The sequence below is a fragment of the Dendrobates tinctorius genome, unplaced genomic scaffold, assembly GCF_039654945.1.
Source record: "Dendrobates tinctorius isolate UK_male_01 unplaced genomic scaffold, ASM3965494v1 ptg000250l, whole genome shotgun sequence".
Classification (NCBI taxonomy): Eukaryota; Metazoa; Chordata; class Amphibia; order Anura; family Dendrobatidae; genus Dendrobates; species Dendrobates tinctorius.
In genome coordinates, this window is record NW_027361917.1 from 7225756 (window position 1) to 7246835 (window position 21080).

Sequence of the window (21080 nt, forward strand, 5' to 3'; positions counted from 1 at the left end):
TCACTTTATTCTGCGAGCTAGAACTTTTTTATTTTTTCGCTGATGATGCTGTGTGGCGGCTCGTTTTTTGCGGGACAAGCTGACGTTTTCAGCAGTACCATGGATATTTATATGCGTCTTTTTGATCGCGTGTTATTACACTTTTTGTTTGGCGGTATGATAAATCATTTTTTGCTTTGTTTTTTATTTTTTAAGGGGTTCGCTAAAAGGGGTTAGCTAATGGGACAGTTTTATAGGGCGGGTCGTTACGGACGCGGCGATACCTAATATGTGTACTTTTATTGTTTTGTTTTTTTTTATTTTCAAAAAATGAATTTATTGGGGAATATTTTTTTTTTTTTACTAATTTATTTGGCGATTTTTTTTTTTTTTTTTTTTTTTTTTTTTTTTTAATTTTTACACTTTTTTTTAATTTTTTTTTTTACTTTATTACCTTGTCCCAGGTGGGACATCACTGTCCTGTGACAGATCGCTGATCTGTCACATCACAGATCACTGTGACAGATCAGCGATCTGTCACAGGCAGTGCCGAAGGCTTCCTCATGCCTGCGCTTTGCAGGCACTGAGGAAGCCAGCTCCCTGCAGGCCCCCGTCGCCATCTTGGATCCGGGGGCCTGTAGGGAAAGAGCCCCGCAGCAGCGCTGCACATTGCGCTGCCTTGGGGGACTCAGGGAAGCACGGAGGGAGCCCCCTCCCTGCCGATGCTTCCCTTTAACTCCCGGTACACCGCGATCATCTTTGATCGCGGTGTGCAAGGGGTTAACGTGTCAGTGGCGGTCCATGACCGCCCCTGACACATTGTGCCGCGATCAGCGGCGCTCACGTGGGCGCCGCTGATCGCGGTAGACGTACTATCCCGTCCACGGTCATACGGGCCCGGGTACCGTGGACGGGATAGTACGTCGGATGTCAGGAAGGGGTTAATCATTTCTATGATACAATAATCAAGATATTTAGATAGAACATAATATCTATTTATTGGAATACAGCTTTAGAACACAAAAAACTAAAATTGTAAATATGTAATACACTGTATAATATCTATTACATACATACGGAACAGACCAAAGTTTGGACACACCTCATTCAAAGAGTTTTCTTTATTTTCATGACTATGAAAATTGTAGATTCACTCTGAAGGCATCAAAACTATGAATTAACACATGTGGAATTATATAATTAACAAAAAGTGTGAAACAACTGAAAATACTGTGTCTTAGATTGTAGGTTCTTCAAAGTAGCCACCTTTTGCTTTGATCACTGCTTTGCACACTCTTGGCATTCTCTTGATGAGCTTCAAGAGGTAGTCACCGGAAATGGTCTTCCAACAGTCTTGAAGGAGTTCCCAGAGATGCTTAGCACTTGTTGGCCCTTTTGCCTTCACTCTGCGGTCCAGCTCACCCCAAACCATCTCGATTGGGTTCAGGTCTGGTGACTGTGGAGGCCAGGTCATCTGGCGTAGCACCCCATCACTCTCCTTCTTGGTCAATTAGCCCTTACACAGCCTGGAGGTGTGTTTGGGGTCATTGTCCTGCTGGAAAATAAATGATGGTCCAACTAAACGCAAACCGAATGGAATAGCATGCCGCTGCAAGATGCTGTGGTAGCCATGCTGGTTCAGTATGCCTTCAATTTTGAATAAATCCCCAACAGTGTCACCAGCAAAGCACCCCCACACATCACACCTCCTCCTCCATGCTTCACGGTGGGAACCAGGCATGTAGAGTCCATCCGTTCACCTTTTCTGCGTCGCACAAAGACACGGTAGTTGGAAGCAAAGATCTCAAATTTGGACTCATCAGACCAAAGCACAGATTTCCACTGGTCTAATGTCCATTCCTTGTGTTCTTTAGCCCAAACAAGTCTCTTCTGCTTGTTGCCTGCCTTAGCAGTGGTTTCCTAGCAGCTATTTTACCATGAAGGCCTGCAGCACAAAGTCTCCTCTTGACAGTTGTTGTAGAGATATGTCTGCTGCTAGAACTCTGTGTGGCATTGACCTGGTCTCTAATCTGAGCTGCTGTTAACCTGCGATTTCTGAGGCTGGTGACTCGGATGAACTTATCCTCCGCAGCAGAGGTGACTCTTCGTCTTCCTTTCCTGGGGCGGTCCTCATGTGAGCCAGTTTCTTTGTAGCGCTTGATGGTTTTTGCCAATGCACTTGAGGACACTTTCAAAGTTTTCCCAATTCTTCGGACTGACTGACCTTCATTTCTTAAAGTAATGATGGCCACTCATTTTTCTTTACTTAGAATTTTTATTATGGCAAGAAAAAAGCAGCTAACAGTCTATTCAGTAGGACTATCAGCTGTGTATCCACCAGACTTCTGCACAACACAACTGATGGTCCCAACCTCATTTATAAGGCAAGAAATTCCACTTATTAAACCCGACAGGGCACACCTGTGAAGTGAAAACCATTTCCGGTGACTACCTCTTGAAGCTCATCAAGAGAATGCCAAGAATGTGCAAAGCAGAAATCAAAGCAAAAGGTGGCTACTTTGAAGAACCTAGAATATAAGACACAGTATTTTCAGTTGTTTCACACTTTTTTGTTAATCATATAATTCCACATGTGTTAATTCATAGTTTTGATGCCTTCAGAGTGAATCTACAATTTTCATAGTCATGAAAATAAAGAAAACGCTTTGATTGAGGTGTGTCCAAACTTTTGGTCTGTACTGTGTGTGTGTGTGTGTGTGTGTGTGTGTGTGTGTGTATATATATATATATATATATATATATATATATATATATATACACACACACACAGCAAGATAAAGCCTAGATCCTCAGGCTACATTCACACTATGGGCGTAGCCAGGATCAAACCTAGGGGGGGGGGCAGAACCTCATACTGTTTCGCAGAATTTCATACTGCACACCTCAGCTGCTGCAGAACCTCATACTGCACACCCCTACACTTGAAAATAAAGCCTGCACCTTAAGAAGATGTGATGAATTAGTCTATTTTTATTCGGTCGTCCATGACAGCACCACCTGAGAGAGGGGATACGCCCTTTAGGAACAGGAAACCTACAGATACAAAAGGGTGGCACCTCTCCCACGCATCAGTTGGTTTCCTGTTCCTAACAAGGACAGAACTCCCTACAGATCGTCCGTCATGGATAACTGAATTGCCAGGCCAGAGGACCGACTCAGGTAGCGGGGGGTTCTCCTACCTCGGTCTCGCTGGGGGCCCTGGATGCGCCACGGTGGGTCCGGGTAGGATTTCCACGGCAGTGGTAAGAGCAGGCGGAGACAGGGTCCGGTGGGCACCTTTTCTATGGGACCGGTGAGGTAAGCGGTGTCCCCCTGTGTCTCCTTTCCCCGGAGCGGTCCGTTCGGGCGGGCGCCGCCGGCGGTGTCCCACAAAGGGAGCGGATGGTTCCGAGCCGGCGGCACAGTGCTAGTCCCTTGCCGCGAGTCCCCGCGGCCCCTGTCGCGCGGCGGAAGTGACGCGGCGGAGGGGGCGGGGCCTAGCGCCGAAACCGGAAGTCGGAGACGGTCGACTTCCGGTTGTTGTGGACACGCGCCGATGCGCGCCCGCCGCCTGAAGGAGGCCTGAAGGGGAGGATCGCGAGGCGGTCCAATGGGGGGCCCGAAGACCGGACGGAGTTCCTGCTGATCCGGAGGGGAAGCCTTCTTAAGACAGAAGGCATTGCTGCTGAGGTGCTTCTGGAGGCCCAGCGATGGACACAACAGAAGCCCCCATGGACCCACAAGAGGTGCAGCCCGTGGCAAAGCGCCTCAGTGACCAGCCTAAGGGGCGGAAGGAGGGACGTTCGAGTGGACAGAGCCACAGTAGTTCCTCTAGGCCAAAGGATCCTCCTGCAGCCCCCCATGATCCGGTACCTGTCCTCATCTGCAAGGGTAAGAGATCTGCGAGAATGTACCCTGATGCAGTGTCTCCTTATGTTTTTTTGATTCTCAGGGGAAGAAGGCCACAGGGAAGCAGAAGCACAAGGAATGTGCCCTCTGTAGTTGCCCCTTACCAGATGGCCACCCTAAGAGATTGTGTCAGCCTTGCGTGAGACAGACGGTAGGGACGGAGATGAGGGGTAGAACGTGAGTGGAGTATCAGACTCTTACACTCTTCCCTATTTATGCAGGTAGCGGAAGAAGCTCCAAGCTTCGCTACAGACCTGAGGCAATTAATCAGGACTGAAATAAAAGCCCTATCAAAAGAAGATTCTTCTAAAAGAAGACGGGCTAGTGTTTCAGGCTCAGAATCTTCAGTCGGCCCTAGGAGGGAAGATATCTCCTCAGAGTCCTCGGCCTCCTCTTCTTCTTCCGAAGAGGATTCCAGCCGGTTCTGTTTTCCCTTGGACCAAATGGATAAATTAATTAAAACCATAAGGTCAACCATGGGGGTAGAAGAAAAAAAGACAGAACTGTCTGCTCAGGACATTATGTTCGGGGGTCTAGACCCTAGAAAGCAAAGGACTTTTCCATTAAACGAAAGAGTCCAGAGCCTAATAGACAGGGAGTGGAAAAAAAACGGAAAAAAGGGGTTCTATGCCGTCTGCTTTCAAGCGAAGATACCCCTTTGAGGACCCAATAGTAAGTCGATGGGATAAGGCCCCCAAGCTGGATGCAGCGGTAGCTAAGGCCTCCAAAAAGTCATCTATACCCTTCGATGATATGGCCTCCCTTAAAGACCCCCTAGATAAAAAGGCAGATTCCTTTTTAAAGGGCACATGGGAGATGTCAGCAGGCGCCCTAAGGCCAGCAATAGCAGCTACGTGCGCAGCCAGATCCATGATGGTTTGGCTGGATCAATTGGACTCCCAGCTAAAGGATGGAACCTCGCGAGATTCCATCCGTCTCTTCCAATTATCCAGAATGCTGCTGCCTTTCTGGCGGATGCCTCGGCAGACTCAGTAAGAATGGCGGCCAGGTCTGCAAGTTTGTCTAATTCGGCCCGAAGAGCCCTCTGGTTAAAATGCTGGCCGGGAGATATCCAAGCCAGGTCCCGTCTCTGTTCTATCCCCTGTGAGGGTGAATACTTGTTCGGCCCCGTTCTAGACGAACTGTTAGAGAAAGCCGGGGATGAGAAAAAGAAATTTCCGAGTCTGCCGAATACATCCTGGAGACGTCCCTTTTCTAGGAAAGGGTATTCCCGCAGGAGGCAGGCCAGAGATCAGAACAGATGGGACAACAAGAAAACCAGAGGTACGTACGGGCTTCATGTTCGGAGGAGGGGGGCGCCAAGAAGGTCCATCACGGGATAATAAGAAGCCGCCCCAATGACTAGTGGCTCCGGTGGGAGGAAGATTATCTGCCTTCTACCCGGCCTGGGCCAGAATCTCAAATAGCAGCTGGATACTGGGGGTGATAGCTACAGGACTGCACCTAGAGTTCTCCTGCGTTCCCCAAGATCGGTTCAGGGTAACTCCGCTCAAATCTTCACCGCTAGAACAAGCTGCCCTGGAGACCGAGGTCCTCGAGCTACTGGACAAAAAAGTCCTGACGAGAGTTCCAGAGGAAGAGAGGGGGAAAGGCTTCTATTCCCCCCTGTTCTTGGTCCGTAAACCGGACGACTCATTTAGGACTATATTTAACCTCAAAGCCCTCAATAAATTCCTGGTCGTACGTCCGTTTAAAATGGAAACAATTAACACCGCAATAAAAATGCTGTTTCAAAACTGCTTCATGGTGGTCCTAGATCTGAAAGACGCTTACTACCATATACCCATATGTCTAGCACACCAACCTTTCCTTAGACTGGCGGTTCAGTTGGAGGGGTCAATCCAGCACTTACAGTACGCGGCCTTACCCTTCGGGGTGGCAGTTGCGCCCCGAGTATTCACCAAAGTGATGGCAGAGGTGATGGCCCATCTGCGCGAGCTAAACATTCTAGTCGTTCCCTATCTAGATGACCTCCTTATAATAGGCAGTTCAGCCGAGCAGTGTTTAGAACAATTACAGAAAACAACGGCGGCTCTAGAGCGGTTGGGATGGCTACTTAATATCAAAAAATCCCATTTGCAGCCATTAAAAATTCAACAATTTTTAGGCCTAACCCTAGATTCTAAAAAGCAGGAATGCCGTCTGCCCCCAGAGAAGCTGCTGCACCTGCATGGCCGGGTCCTGAACGCTTCCAACAACCCCTCCATGTCCCTCAGGAAAGCCATGTCCCTGTTGGGTTCCCTCTCGTCCTGCATTCCCGCGGTCCAGTGGGCCCAAGTTCATACGAGAACTCTACAGGGCGAAGTTTTATGGTATCAGAGGATTCTTGGGGGTAACTTAGAAGGTCGACTGACCTTATCCAGAAACACAATAGAGTCCCTGGAGTGGTGGCTAGAAAGAAATAACTTGTCTAGAGGGGTCCCTTGGGAGTATAACATTACCCGCGTGGTCACCACGGATGCAAGTCCTTCCGGTTGGGGGGCACATATGGAGGAAATTCTGGTCCAGGGCCTATGGGAACGGGATCAGATACAAATGTCTTCTAATTTGAAAGAATTGACACCGGTAGTACACGCAGCTAAAGAGCTCCTTATGTATCTACAGGGCCATCACGTACGAGTTCTCTCGGACAATCGAGTGGCCGTGGCCTATATCAACCACCAAGGCGGAACTCGATCCAAAACTCTGATGAATGTGGCAGGACAGTTGTTCCAGCTAGCAGAGCGGCATTTTTTCTCTCTCACGGCTCTTCACATAAGAGGGAAAGAAAACGTCGCGGCAGATTTCCTAAGCCGCAAGCTGTTAAAACAAGGAGAGTGGGCCTTAAACACCTCCATTTTTGTTCAGATCGTGCAGAGATGGGGTCAACCAGAGGTGGATCTATTCGCCACCAAGGAGAACTCGAAAACGAGACAGTTTTGCTCCCTAAATCCCAGGGAGACTCCTCTGGCAGTAGATGCGCTACTGATAAAATGGGACTTCAGGCTAGCCTACGCCTTTCCTCCCCTATCTCTACTTCCTCTGGTGTTGAAGAAGATCAGGAAGGACAGGGCAAGGGTCATAGTCATCGCCCCGTTCTGGCCCAGAAGAGCATGGTTCTCGATCCTCAGGATCATGTCGGTAGACGATCCTTGGGTTCTCCCGGACATCCCGGACCTTCTGTCCCAGGGCCCGGTCTTCCACCCTCAGGTGACTGGCCTACATCTCACGGCGTGGAATTTGAGCGGTCACTGCTAAAAAGTAAAGGCTTCTCCCCAGACCTAATTGACACTCTACTAAAAAGTAGGAAAGTGGTGACAACTAAGATTTACGTCAGAATTTGGAAAAGATTCCTCCAAAGCTCAAATATAAATAAATACTGATTATTCCGTCCCTATAGGCCAGATCTTGGAATTTTTACAAAAAGGGCTGGACCTGGGTCTCTCCACCAGTACCCTTAAAGTACAGGTATCCGCCTTAGGGGCCCTCTTTAGCTGCAACATCGCGGCTAATTACTGGGTCAATAGGTTTATCAAAGCAGCGAGTAGATCCAGACCAATAGTAAATAATAGACTCACGCCATGGGATTTGAACCTAGTCCTCACAGCTATGACAGAAGTGCCATTTGAACCCATCTCGTCAGCCTCTATTAGGAGCCTGTCCCTCAAGATAGCTTTCCTGATAGCCATAACGTCAGCACGTAGGGTAAGCGACATTCAGGCATTGTCTAGGCGCCCACCTTTTCTTCAGGTAAAAGAGGATAGGGTAATACTTAGACCTGACCCAGCGTATTTACCAAAAGTAGCCTCCAGCTTTCATAGGTCGCAGGAAATAGTCCTTCCATCCTTCCTCCCTAAACCAACTAATGAGAAAGAGGAGAAGCTACACACTTTAGATGTTAGGAGATGCCTCTTGGAGTATCTAGCGGCTACCGATCCCTGGAAGGACAATGCTCTCTTTGTCTCCTACCAAGGCCCTAGGAAAGGTCTTAGGGTGTCCAAAAGTACACTAGCCAGATGGATTAGAGAAGCAATCTCGTTAGCTTATACCTCAAAAGGTAGAGTAGCTCCGGAGAAATTGAAGGCGCATTCCACCAGAGCCGTGGCGACCTCATGGGCCGAGAGATCGGAAGTCTCCATCGACCAGATTTGTAAGGCAGCCACTTGGTCCTCTCCGAGCACTTTTTATAGTCATTATAGGCTAGACTTGGGTGCTTCTGCAGACCTCTCCTTCGGTATCAGGGTTCTGCAGGCTGTAGTCCCCCCCCCCCCCCTAAAGTAGTGATTACTCTCTGTAATTCTCTCAGGTGGTGCTGTCATGGACGACCGAATAAAGTCTGTTACTCACCGGTTAACGGTATTTTTCGGAGTCCATGACAGCACCCGTATATTCCCTCCCTTTAGTTTAATTGGGGTGTGCACGTCTATTTCTTGTATATGCTCACTGGTGATAAGTTTATAATTGTAAAGAATACTGTACATAAATCATGCATTAACCTTGGAAGTCCTCTTGTGCTCTGTAATCCAACTGATGCGTGGGAGAGGTGCCACCCTTTTGTATCTGTAGGTTTCCTGTTCCTAAAGGGCGGATCCCCTCTCTCAGGTGGTGCTGTCATGGACTCCGAAAAATACCGTTAACCGGTGAGTAACTAAGACTATTCCAACTATCAATTGATATTGATTTGTTACTGAAGACGAGCAATGCCTGTCCTGGGCGTCCTTTTGGGCAGCTATGAGGTGTACCTGACTGGTGCTAAAAAAAAAGGAGTGTTAGTCTGTGTGCTATCCGGCTTTCATTCTTTTTGGTACAGATATGATATGGATAGACAGATATGGATAAATGAATATATAGAGCAGATTTCTAATCTGCTTTTGCTATTGAAAACATTATCTATGTGCTCAAAAACCTTTCAGGTGATGCGGCTTTTTAAAAAGCTGATCTGGTTTTGCAATTGAAAAACGTATCCTCAAAAAACGCAGGAAAAACGCTGTGTGTGAATGTAGCCTTAGATCAGGAATAGAACAGTCATTTATAGGACATTTCATAACTTTCCCAAATTCCTATGAAAAAATTCAGCACATTCTGCATTGAACTACTGTACCCAATTTATTATATATTTTAGGAGTCGGTCCATTTTATACCGACTCCACCAAAATGAGCACCGACTCCGACTCCAAAGCCCTGGTGAAAAGATCATTTTTGTGGAAAAAATATGATTTTTTAATTGTACCGCTGTACACTTCTGTGAAGCCCTTGTGGGTTCAAAGTTCTCACCACATATCTAGATAAGTTCCTTGGGGGGTCTAGTTTCCAAAATGGGGTCACTTGTGGGGGGTTTCCACTGTTTAGGTACATCAGGGGCTCTCCAAACGCGACATGGCGTCCGATCTGAATTCCAGCCGATTTTGCATTGAAAAAGTCAAACGGCGCTCCTTCCCTTCTGAGGTCTGCCATGCGCCGAAACAGTAGTTCCCCCCACATATCAGGTATAAGCGTACTCAGGACAAATTGCACAATAACTTTTGCAGTCCAATTTCTCCTGTTACCCTTGGTAAAATAAAAAAAATTGAACCTGAAGTATTTTTTTTGTGAAAAAAAGTTAAATGTTTATTTTTTTTTTAAATATTCAAAAAGTTCCTGTGACGCACCTAAAGGGTTAATAAACTTCTTGAATGTGGTTTTGAGCACCTTAAGGGGTGCAGTTTTCAGAATGGTGTCACTTTTGGGGATTTTCTATCATATAGACCCCTCAAAGTGGCTTCAAATGTGATGTGGTCCGTAAAAATAAAATGGTGTTGCAAAAATGAGAAATCGCTGGTCAATTTTTAACCCTTATAACTTCCTAACAAAAAAAAATTTTGGTTCCAAAATTGTGCTGATGTAAAGTAAACATGTGGGAAATGTTATTTATTAAGTTTTTTGTGTGTATCTCTGTGATTTAAGGGCATAAAAATTCAAATTTGGAAAATTGCGAAATTTTCGCCAAATTTCTGTTTTTTTCAGAAATAAACGCAAGTTATATGAATGAAATTTTACCACTAACATGAAGTACAATATGTCACGAGAAAACAATGTCAGAATCACCGGGATCCATGAAAGCGTTTCAGAGTTATGGCCTCATAAAGGGACAGTGGTCAGAATTGTAAAAATTGGCCCGGTCATGAACGTGCAAACCACCCTTGGGGCTTAAGGGGTTAAAAAAAGGCAGCAAAAATGTCCAGTGTCAACTTACCCTAAAACTTGTATTGAAATTTGGAATCTCTGTCTGTTATTGTCAGCAGCGCTGCAGCCAATTAATGAGCTCACTGTCTGCCTGAGTAGGGAGGACAGGCCGCTCAGGGCGATTGAGTGCTGGCAATGTGATATCACTGCAACACACAATAACAGACACCGGGAGCAGTGGAAACCCATTTGTGGACCCGAGAAGGGCAAGTAAAGCTCAGCTTAACCCCTTAGAGGCCCTGCCCATTTTCATTTTTGCATTTCTTTTTCTCGATCCCCTTCTTTCCAGAGCCATAACTTTTTTATTTTTCCGTCAAAATGGCCATGTGAGGGCTTTATTTTTTGCGGGACAAGTTGTACTTTTGAACAACACTGTTGATTTTCCCATATCGTGTACTCAAAAATGGGAAAAAAATTCCATGTGCAGTGAAACTGCAAAAAAAAAAGTGCAATTCCACAACGGTTTTTGGGATTTTTTTTTTTTACCATGTTCACCAAATGCTAAAACTGACCTGCCATTATGATTCTCCAGATTATTACAAGTTTATAGACACCAAACATGTCTAGGTTATTTATTTAAGGGGTGAAAAAAAAAAAAATCCAAATTTTTGCAAAAAAAAAAAATAATTGCGCCATTTCCCGATACAGTGAGACTATGGAACTCTCTGCCATATGATGTTGTAATGAGTGATTCCCTACTAAAATTTAAGAAGGGACTGGATGCCTTTCTTGAAAAGTATAATATTACAGGGTATATACACTAGTTTCCTTAATATTGCGTTGATCCAGGGAGCTAGTCTGATTGCCGTATGTGGAGTCAGGAAGGAATTTTTTTCCCCAATGTGAAGCTTACTGTTTACCACATGGGGTTTTTTTGCCTTCCTCTGGATCAACATGTTAGGGGGCAGGTTAGGATAGGATATGGGTTGAACTAGATGGACTTAAAGTCTCCCTTCAACCTTAATAACTATGTTACTCGGGATTGGTGAAGGCTTATTTTTTGCGCGCCGACATTTTTAACAATACCATTTTGGTGCAGATACGATCTTTTGATCGTCCGTTATTGCATTTTATGCAATGTCACGACTACCAAAAAAAAACTTTATTCTGGCATTTAGATTTTTTTTATCACTATGCCATTCAGCGATTAGGTAGATCCTTTTTTTTATTAATAGATCGGGTGATTCTGAACGCAGCGATACCAAATATGTGTATGTTTATCTTTTTATTATTTATTTTGAATGGGGCAAAAGGGGGATGATTTAAACTTATTTTTTTAAAAACTTTTTTTTAAAGGGAATCTGTCACCTCATTTTTCCGGTATGAGATGCGGCCACCGCCATCAGGGGCTTATCTACAGTATTCTGTAATGCTGTAGATATCTTTCAGGTTATATCGGGAACTTAAGAAAAACGAGTTATATTATACTCACCCGAGGGCGGTCCATTCCGATGAGTGTCGCCTTCCAGGTCTGGCGCCTCCCATCTTCTAGCGATGACGTCCTCTTCCTTGCTTGTGTCGCGGCTCCTGCTCAGGCGTACTGATCTTTCCTGCTGAGGGCAGAGTAAAGAACTGCAGTGCACAGGCGCCGGGCCTCTCTGACCTTTCCCGGCGCCTGCACACTGCAGTACCTTGCTCTGCCCCTAACAGTGCAGAGAATTACACCTGCACAGGAGCGCGACAGGAAGCAAAAAAAAGAGGACGTCATCGCTAGAAGATAGGAGGTGCCGGACATGGACCGCGACACACATCCGACCGGACCGTCCCCGGGTGAGTATAATATAACTCGTTTTTCTTATTCTACAGCATTACAGAATATTGTAGATAAGCCCCTGATGGCGGTGGCCACATCTCATACCGGAAAAATGAGGTGACAGATTCCCTTTAACTTTTGGCATGCTTCAATAGTCTCCATGGGAGACTAGAAGCTGCCATAACCCGATCGGGCTCTGCTACATACAGGCGATGATCAGATTGTCTATGTGTAACAGAATTGCTGACTTGCTATGAGCGCCGACCACCGGGTGGCACTCATAGGAATCTGGCACTGACAACCAGAGGTTTCCAAAAGAGCTCTGGTTGTCATGCCAACCCACCGGTGACCTGCGATCACGTGACGGGGGTCACCGGTGGGAGGATTTCCGGCCGGAAGCGCACGTTAAATGCTGCTGTCAGAGTTTGACAGCGGCATTTAACAAGTTAATAGCCACGGGTGGATCATGATTCCACCCTCGGCTGTTCCGGGCATATGTCAGCTGTTCAAAACCGCTGACATTTCCCATGAAAGACGTGGGCTCACCGCCGGAGCCCACATCAAAGGGAGGGAAGCGACCTGCGCAGTACTAGTACAGCGGAGGTCACAAAGGGGTTAAAAAAACAGGATTTTTGGGTTGCTTACCGTAAAATCTGTTGCTCGGAGCCTTCATTGGGGGACACAGAGACCTTGGGTGTATGCTGCTGCCACTAGGAGGCTGACACTATGCACAAAAAAAGATAGCTCCTCCTCCGCAGTGTACACCCCACCGACCGGCAGAGAATTCCTCAGTTAGTGAGAAAGCAGTAGGAGAAGTAACAGAATAGGTTGACAACATAAACAACTCAACTGTAACCATTCAACCAAAGTAAGAACAGGAGCTGTAAAACATGGGAGGGTGCTGTGTCCCCCAATGAAGGCTCCGAGAAACAGATTTTACGGTAAGCAACCCAAAAATCCTGTTTTCTCGTTCGCCTTATTGGGGGACACAGAGACCTTGGGACGTCCCAAAGCAGTCCCTGGGGTGGGAAACAAACTTCCATCAGGCCAGCGGACTCACCACAGCGGCCTGCAGAATCCGTCTACCTAGGCTGGCGTCCGCCGAAGCGTAGGTGTGGACTCTGTAGAATTTCACAAACGTGTGAACCGATGACCATGTTGCAGCCTTGCAAAGCTGCAGTGTGGAAGCTCTGTGGCGCACCGCCCAGGAGGCACCCACTGCTCGAGTAGAGTGGGCCCTGATACCCGGAGGGGCTCCGCGACGCTTAACACGGTAGGCTTCCAGGATAGCCGATCTGATCCAGCGAGCAATGGTGGCTTTTGACGCCGGGTGACCTTTCCGCGCTCCATCAGGGATAATGAAAAGAGACTCTGTCTTTCGCAAGGAAGTCGTCCTAGACAGATAGACTCTTACCGCCCTAACCAGGTCCAGCTTGTTCAAGGACCGCTCTCGGGGATGAGTTGGATTCGGACAAAAGGACGGGAGCACGATATCCTCGTTGAGGTGAAACGAGGACACCACCCTCGGAAGGAACGAGGGCGGAGGCCGCAGAACTACCTTATCCTGGTGGAGAACCAGAAAGGGAGAGCGGCATGAAAGAGCTGCCAATTCCGACACGCGCCGGACGGAGGTGATGGCCACCAGAAAGGCTACCTTCCAAGAAAGGAGAGAAAGGGAAATATCCCTGAGGGGTTCAAAGGGCGGACCTTGCAGAACCTCAAGAACCAGATTAAGATCCCATGGATCCACGGGTGCCCGGTACGGCGGGACCGTGTGAGCCACGCCCTGAAGAAAGGTCTTAACCTGAGGACAGGAAGCCAACGTTTTCTGAAACAGAATAGACAGCGCCGAAACTTGACCCTTCAGTGAACTGAGGGCAAGCCCCGCATCCAATCCTGCCTGAAGAAACGCTAGGACTGAAGGGAGCGAAAAGGACATGGGCGCAACGTTATTGGTCTCACACCAAGTGAAATAGGCCTTCCAAGTACGGTAGTAAATCTTGGAAGATGATGGCTTTCTGGCTCGGATCATGGTCTGAATTACGTGGTCGGAAAATCCTGCTCGTTTCAGAACCTCGGTCTCAACAGCCACGCCGTTAAATTGAGCGGCCGAGAATTGGGGTGGCAAATTGGACCCTGAGACAGCAGATCTGTTCTGTCTGGAAGCTTCCAGGGGGCGTCCGCGAGAAGGTTGACAATGTCCGCGAACCAAGACCTTCTGGGCCAATTCGGGGCGATGAGAATGACCGGAAGTCCTTCTGCCTTGATCTTCTTCAACAGCTTGGGAAGAAGAGGCAGAGGAGGGAACAGGTAGGGAAGTTCGAACTGGGACCAAGGAACGGCCAGGGCGTCGGCGCCCACTGCCAGAGGGTCCCGAGACCTGGACACGAATTGTGGGACTTTCCTGTTGAGGCGAGACGCCATGAGGTCTACATCCGGGGTTCCCCACCGAAGGCAGAGCAGATGAAACACTTCTGGATGTAGGGACCATTCTCCCGCCGCGAGACCCTCGCGGCTGAGAAAATCGGCGGCCCAGTTGTCTACGCCGGGAATGTGAACCGCGGAAATTGTCGGGACGAAAATCTCCGCCCAACGAAGAATCTTGGACACCTCCGCCAGGGCTGAAACACTCCGTGTTCCCCCTTGGCGGTTGACATATGCCACCGCTGTGGCGTTGTCTGTCTGAATCCGTACCGGCAGTCCTTTGAGGAGCCTTTCCCAGTGGACCAGAGCAAGATGGATCGCTCGAATCTCCAGAACGTTGATCGGTAGCGCTGATTCCGGATCCGACCATCGACCCTGAACAGTGTGGTTGCGGAATACAGCACCCCAACCGAGGAGACTGGCATCTGTGGTTACTATCTGCCAGTGAATGGGAAGGAAGGATCGACCCGATAGAGTGAGAGGTGACGACAACCACCAGTTGAGAGACCGCTTGATCCGGTAAGAAAGATGGACAGGGCGATCCAGGGACCGAGGCGACCTGTTCCATTTCGACAGAATGGCCTGCTGGAGAGGCCTGGCGTGAAATTGGGCAAAGGGAACTGCCTCTATCGCCGCGACCATCTTTCCCAGGACCCTCATGGCTGTACGGAGGGATGGGAATCGCGAGGTCTGCAGCGATCGTACTTCCTGCTGCAGAGAGAGAATCTTTTCTTGTGGGAGAAAGACCCTTGACCGACGAGTGTCGAACAGAAGACCTAGAAAGACCAGGCGTTGTGTAGGAACCAGACAGGACTTTTTCCTGTTGACGATCCACCCGAAATTGGAAAGAGTGTCCAGGACGATTGACAAACTTTGGTGAGCCTGTTGGAATGAGGGAGCCTTGATCAGAATATCGTCTAGGTACGGGAAAAGAACGAGGCCTCTGACTCTCAACAAAGCCATCAACGCAGCCATGATCTTCGTGAAGACTCTGGGAGCGGTGGCAAGACCGAAGGGCAGTGCGACAAACTGGTAGTGGTGCTGTCGAATCGCAAAGCGCAGGAACTTCTGATGTCCGGAGAAGATTGGAACATGTAAATAGGCATCTTGGATGTCTATTGAGCACATGAATTCCTGCTCCTCCATGGAGGCGATGACCGAGCGAAGCGACTCCATGCGGAAGTGGCGAAGACTGACCCTCTTGTTGAGCAGCTTGAGATCCAAGATGGGTCGAACCGCGCCGTCTTTTTTCGGCACTACAAACAGGTTCGAGTAGAACCCCGTGAAGCGCTCCGATTCGGGAACGGGCACAATCACCCCGGAACTGAGGAGAGCGGCGATAGCTGTAGAGAACCCCGGGATCAAGGCTGGATCCTTTGGAGGCCGGGATTCGAAGAAACGATCCCGTGGGAGAGAGACGAACTCTATCTTGTATCCTGAGGATACGACCTCCCTGACCCAGGCGTCCTCCACGGCGGCCAGCCAAACGTCCCTGAAGGAAAGAAGTCGACCTCCCAATTGGAAAGACCCTTCGCGTGCCCGATGATAGTCATGTTGAAGTAGACCGTCCAGATCTAGATCTGGACGGTCTGCCCTGGGAGGAGTGGGGTCGCCAGGAAGGAGTGGGTCTGAAGGAAACTTTCCTTCTCTCCTGGCGAGCCTGCGGCCTCTGTTGGCTGGAGGAGTTGTCCGCCGTATTGAAACGGCGGAAAGTCCGAAAGGGTCGAAACTGACGCCTTAGTGGGGGTCTGCGAGGCTTGGACTGAGGGAGGAGAGAACTCGTGCCTCCGGTGGCGTCCTTAATAATCTGGTCCAATTGGGACCCAAAGAGGCGCACCCCCTGAAAAGGCAGGTTAGTGAGGGACTTTTTAGAAGACAAGTCCGCTTGCCATGCCTTTAGCCAAAGTGTGCGTCGAATTGCAATAACGTTGCTTGACGCCTGAACTGCACAGGATGCAGCATCCAAGGAAGCGGAGAGAAGATAGTCCCCAGCATGGGAGATCTGATTGGCGAGATTGGCCAAATGCTCCGGTTGCGCCTTATCTAAGATGCCCTGCCGAAGGTCGTCTGCCCACGTGGCTATGGTCTTTGCTGTCCAGGATGAAGCAAAAATTGGACACACCGCCGCTGAAGCCGCTTCAAAGGCAGACTTCGCCAGGGATTCTATAATCCTGTCATTAGAATCCTTTAGGGACGCCACGCCTGAAAGCGGGAGAACCGTGTTATTGGATAGCCTGGACACGGGCGGATCGACCGAGGGAGAGGCCGACCAGTTGTCCGTGAGCTCCTTAGCAAATGGGTAGAGTACGCCGAGACGTTTTCCTCTTTGAAAGCGTCTGGTCGGATCCTCTCTTTCCTTGGTAAAAATTTTCCCAAACTGGGAATGGAAAGGAAAAACCCTGGAGGGAGTTTCTGCCCGTCTGAACGAAACCTCCTGATCTGAGGATTTCGCAGGGGAGTCAGCAATATCGAAGGTATGATGGATCGCAGCAATGAGGTCCTGCACTGTGACCTTCATGCTTGCATCCTGGTCTGAATCCAGCTCTAAAATCCCCTCAGATGACCTGTCCGAAAGCGCTTCCCCTGACTCGGGAGAGGAGGCCCGAGAGGGAGACTGGTGAGAAGGGCTATGCGGTGAGATGGGACTAGGAGAGGATTCCGGCTGGGAATCTTGCCTGGGTCTTTTGCGACTACCGCTGGCTGATTCAGATGGAACAATTTGGGACCTGCTTGGCCCTGCTGAAGAGTCCAGGGGCAACTTATCAAGAACGGCCACCAGGGACTGAGACACCCTGGTGAGGTCTGCCACTGATTGAGATAGCGAGGAGGCCCAGCCAGGCATGGGGGGCTTACTCTCACCTGGGGCCGCAGATGGCTCCTGGACGGCGTCAGGCTGAATTGGATTGCTACAATCCAGGCAGAGGGGAGTGGACTGGCCTGAGGGAAATTTGCGATTGCACGAAGAACATGCAAAGTACTTGACTAAAGTGGAGGGGGGAGCGGTAGAGCGGGTACGATCAGACTTAGACATAGTGAAAAGCTGAGGTAATGCCGGAAGGTTGGGGGACAGAGGGCGGAGAAGGGTCAGTCTGCAGTGCAGAGCTACTCACGGTCCGGTGTCCCCAGAAGCGATGCTCTGCGACCTGTCAGTGGATGCAGGTCAGAGTGAAATCCGGCCGATAGACCTCCTGAACGAAAAAACCAGCTGGAAAAGATGCTGTCCAGTGAGGAGCTGGTGCCCGGCTAACAGGCTGGGAAAATGGCGCCGTCCTGAGAAAAAGCGCGCCTTAGGAGAGGAGGGAGGGCGGAGCACCTCGTAGGGTTAAAATTCACCGCCCTCTAGCCAATAGCAGGCTGGGCAGGTGAAGGACAGGCGGTGGGAGGGCCTGGGAAGAGCGGGAGAGAAGCCCGCTTAGAAGAAAGGGGCGGGGGGCGTGGCCGCGACGCAGCGGTAGGCCCGAACTGAAGCCGGGGCCTAAATTAGTTGCGGCAGCCGCCTGTCAGCAGGGGGTCGGCGCGGAGGTCGGAAAAAGGACGCCGCCGGAAGCCGCGTCCAAGGGAAGAAGGAAGAGGCCCTGTACTCCCTGTCCCCAGAAAGGGGGGAGGGAAGGGGGGAATGCGGGGGCCAGCAATATGGAGCATGGTGTGCCTATGGGCGTAGGGCGACTGCGAGCGACCGCAGCGCACGCTCCCTGTGCCACTGAAGAGGCGCACCCCTTGTCCGTCGGGAATGGGCAGCCAGGAAAATAAAAATAAAAAATCCATACTCACCCATCCCCGATCCGTTACCTGGGACTGAAGAACTCCTGCGTCTCATCCAACCGACAGGCTCTGGTAGGCGAGTGGGAGGGAGACTGGCGACAAGGACCCCTGGAGTCGCTGGCACGTCTTGGTGTCGGCGTCCGTCTGGCTGGTCCTGCCGCGGAGAACTGCAAGGATACGTGGTGGCAGTACACGCTGTACTCGCAGACTCCATGTGGGAGTACAGATGTGACTTTTCACTCTGTATCCCTCCGTAGAACCTGAAAAGGAACGACGCACGACGAGGTAGATATGGGTCTAATGAAAGACCCGTGTCCACCTCCTACTGACACTAAGCTAAACTGAAGAATTCTCTGCCGGTCGGTGGGGTGTACACTGCGGAGGAGGAGTTATCTTTTTTTGTGCATAGTGTCAGCCTCCTAGTGGCAGCAGCATACACCCAAGGTCTCTGTGTCCCCCAATAAGGCGAACGAGAAAACAAAAATTTAAACACCCCCTTAAGGGTATGTTCCCATGGTCAGTAAATGTTGCGGGTTGGATGCTGCATACATCTGCAGCGTCAAACCCGCAGCGGCCAGATCATAGTGGATGGGATTTCATGAAATCCCATCTCCACTATGCATCCTGAGACGCCCGTGGCTTCCCTGCAGAGACGGACATGTGGGGTGTCTTTCTAGACCACAGCATGTCAATTTATGGAGCGGAGACACTCAGTCTCCGCTGCGTAAATTACCTATACACTTTCGTTAGATGCGGTAAATCCGCATTATCTTTCTAGTCACATGTGTTTTAAGTGTGGGAACGCAGCTTAGTACGCATGTGTACTAAATATATCTGCAAACAGGAAATCATTTTTTTTCCTTCCCAGAAGCCAACTTTCAATTAACTTTATTTCAAGTGACAAAAAAACGCATCAAAAATGCATGTGGAGAAAACGCATATAAAAACGCAGGTGACCCGCCAATGACCTCAGATGCAGATTTGGGGCAGATTTCACCTGCGTCAAATCCTGAGCAAATACTGAGCCAATCCTGTTCGTGTGCACACACCCTAAGGCCGGGGTCACACTGGCGAGGAATACGGACGAGTGAGAGGCGCTAAAAGCACGCATTACACACGGACCAATGATTCTCTATGGGGCAGCTCCCAACAGCTGTATATTTCTCGGGCGTATTCTACGGTCCGTGCCAATCGCAGCATTGTCAGCGTACTACGCCCGTAATGCGCCAATGCAAGTCTATGGGTGCGCAAAAAATACGGATTACACACGGACCACACATGTGACTTGCGAGAAATACGCACCCGGTGTCTTTTAGAAAAGCCGGCAATTCAGTGCGCTATACAGTAAACTCACACTGACAGGTTTAATAAAGAAACGAAAGAATAGATATAGACACATAGAATATATATATATATATATATATATATATATATACACACATACATGTCATTGTGACAAACTATATATATATATATATATATTTCCCAGAGTTCTTCATAGCAGAATAGCCGCTAATTAAATTGCAGGCTTCTATCAAATCATTCCCCAACCCGACATGAAATGACACATGGTTTACATTCAGTAAAGCATTTCATTTCATGTTTTTTAATATGTCCCTAACTAATAATTAGATGAGGGTTTGTGTGCAAAATTTGGGAGTTGTAGATGTTATTTAAAGGGGTTAATTCGTCGTTAAAAAATGTGTGGGCTTCCCATTGCCCTGTAGTGGTGGCGAATGGGTTAATCTAACAAAGGGTTAATGTCACCTTACAATCGAATGGTGACATTAACCCTTTGTTAGATTAACCCACTCGCCACCAATATAGGGCAATGGGAAGCCCATGCATTTTTTAACAACGAATTAACCCCTTTAACTACAATTCCCAAATTTTGCACTCAAACCCTCATCTAATTATTAGTCAGGGACATATAAAACAACATGAAATGCTTTTCTGAATGTAAACCATGTGTCATTTCATGTCGGGTTGGGGAATGATTTGATAGAAGCCTGCAATTTAATTAGCGGCTATTCTGCTATGAAGAACTCTGGGAAATATAAATAAATATATTAAATATATACCGTATATACTCGAGTATAAGCCGACCCGAGTATAAGCCGTCCCCCCTAATTTTGCCACAAAAAAATGGGAAAACTTATTGACTCGAGTATAAGCCTAGGGTGGGAAATGCTCCATAGATTATTCCCCATATGCTGCCCCCATAAGAAGCTCCATAGATTATTCCCCCATATGCTGCCCCCATTAGAAGCTCCATATTGTTCCCCCATATACTACCCCCATTAGAAGCTCCATATTGTTCCCCCATATGCTGCTCCCATTAGAAGCTCCTTAAGATTATTCCCCCATGTGCTGCCGCTGCTGCATGTAAAAATAAAAAAATTACATACTCACCTCTCCGTCGCTGGGTGTCAGATTCTCACCTGTCCTGCGTCCATGGCTGCTCCCCGCTATCTGCCACGTCATCGGTCAGTGACGTTCAGACTGCAGGGGGCGCGGCGTGCACTAATCACGTCACCGCGCCCTCTGCTGTCTGAAGTCACTGACCGATGACAGACAGCAGCAAGCAGCCATGGACGCAGGACAGGTGAGTATCGCTATACTTACCCGTCCTGACGCTGTCGCTTGAGTCCCCAGCTTCTCCGCGCTCTCTCTTCCTGCATTCAGCGGTCTTGTGATACCGCTCATTAATATGCGCATATTCATGAGTTTTAATGAGCGGCACCACGTGACCGCTGAAGGCAGGAAGAGAGAGCACGGGGAGAAGCTGGGGGCTCAAGAGACAGCGTCAGGACGGGTAAGTATGACCTGACACCCCCGCCCCCCCCCCTCCCCCTCTGACCCCCCGGTGTATATGACTCGAATATAAGCCGAGAGGGGGACTTTCAGCCCCAAAAAAACGGGCTGAAAATCTCGGCTTATATTCGAGTATATACGGTGTGTGTGTATATATATATATATATATATATATTTGTCTCAATGACGTGTGTGTGTGTGTGTATGTGTGTATATA

The 21080-nt window shown here is 48.7% G+C and overlaps 1 protein-coding gene across 1 annotated transcript in view; it reads right to left on the bottom strand.

Annotated features, from left to right (window-relative positions):
* MGME1 (mitochondrial genome maintenance exonuclease 1) overlaps positions 1-21080 on the bottom strand; it is a 32919-nt gene that overhangs the window by 8056 nt on the left and 3783 nt on the right. The gene's annotated exons all lie outside the window — the stretch shown is intronic.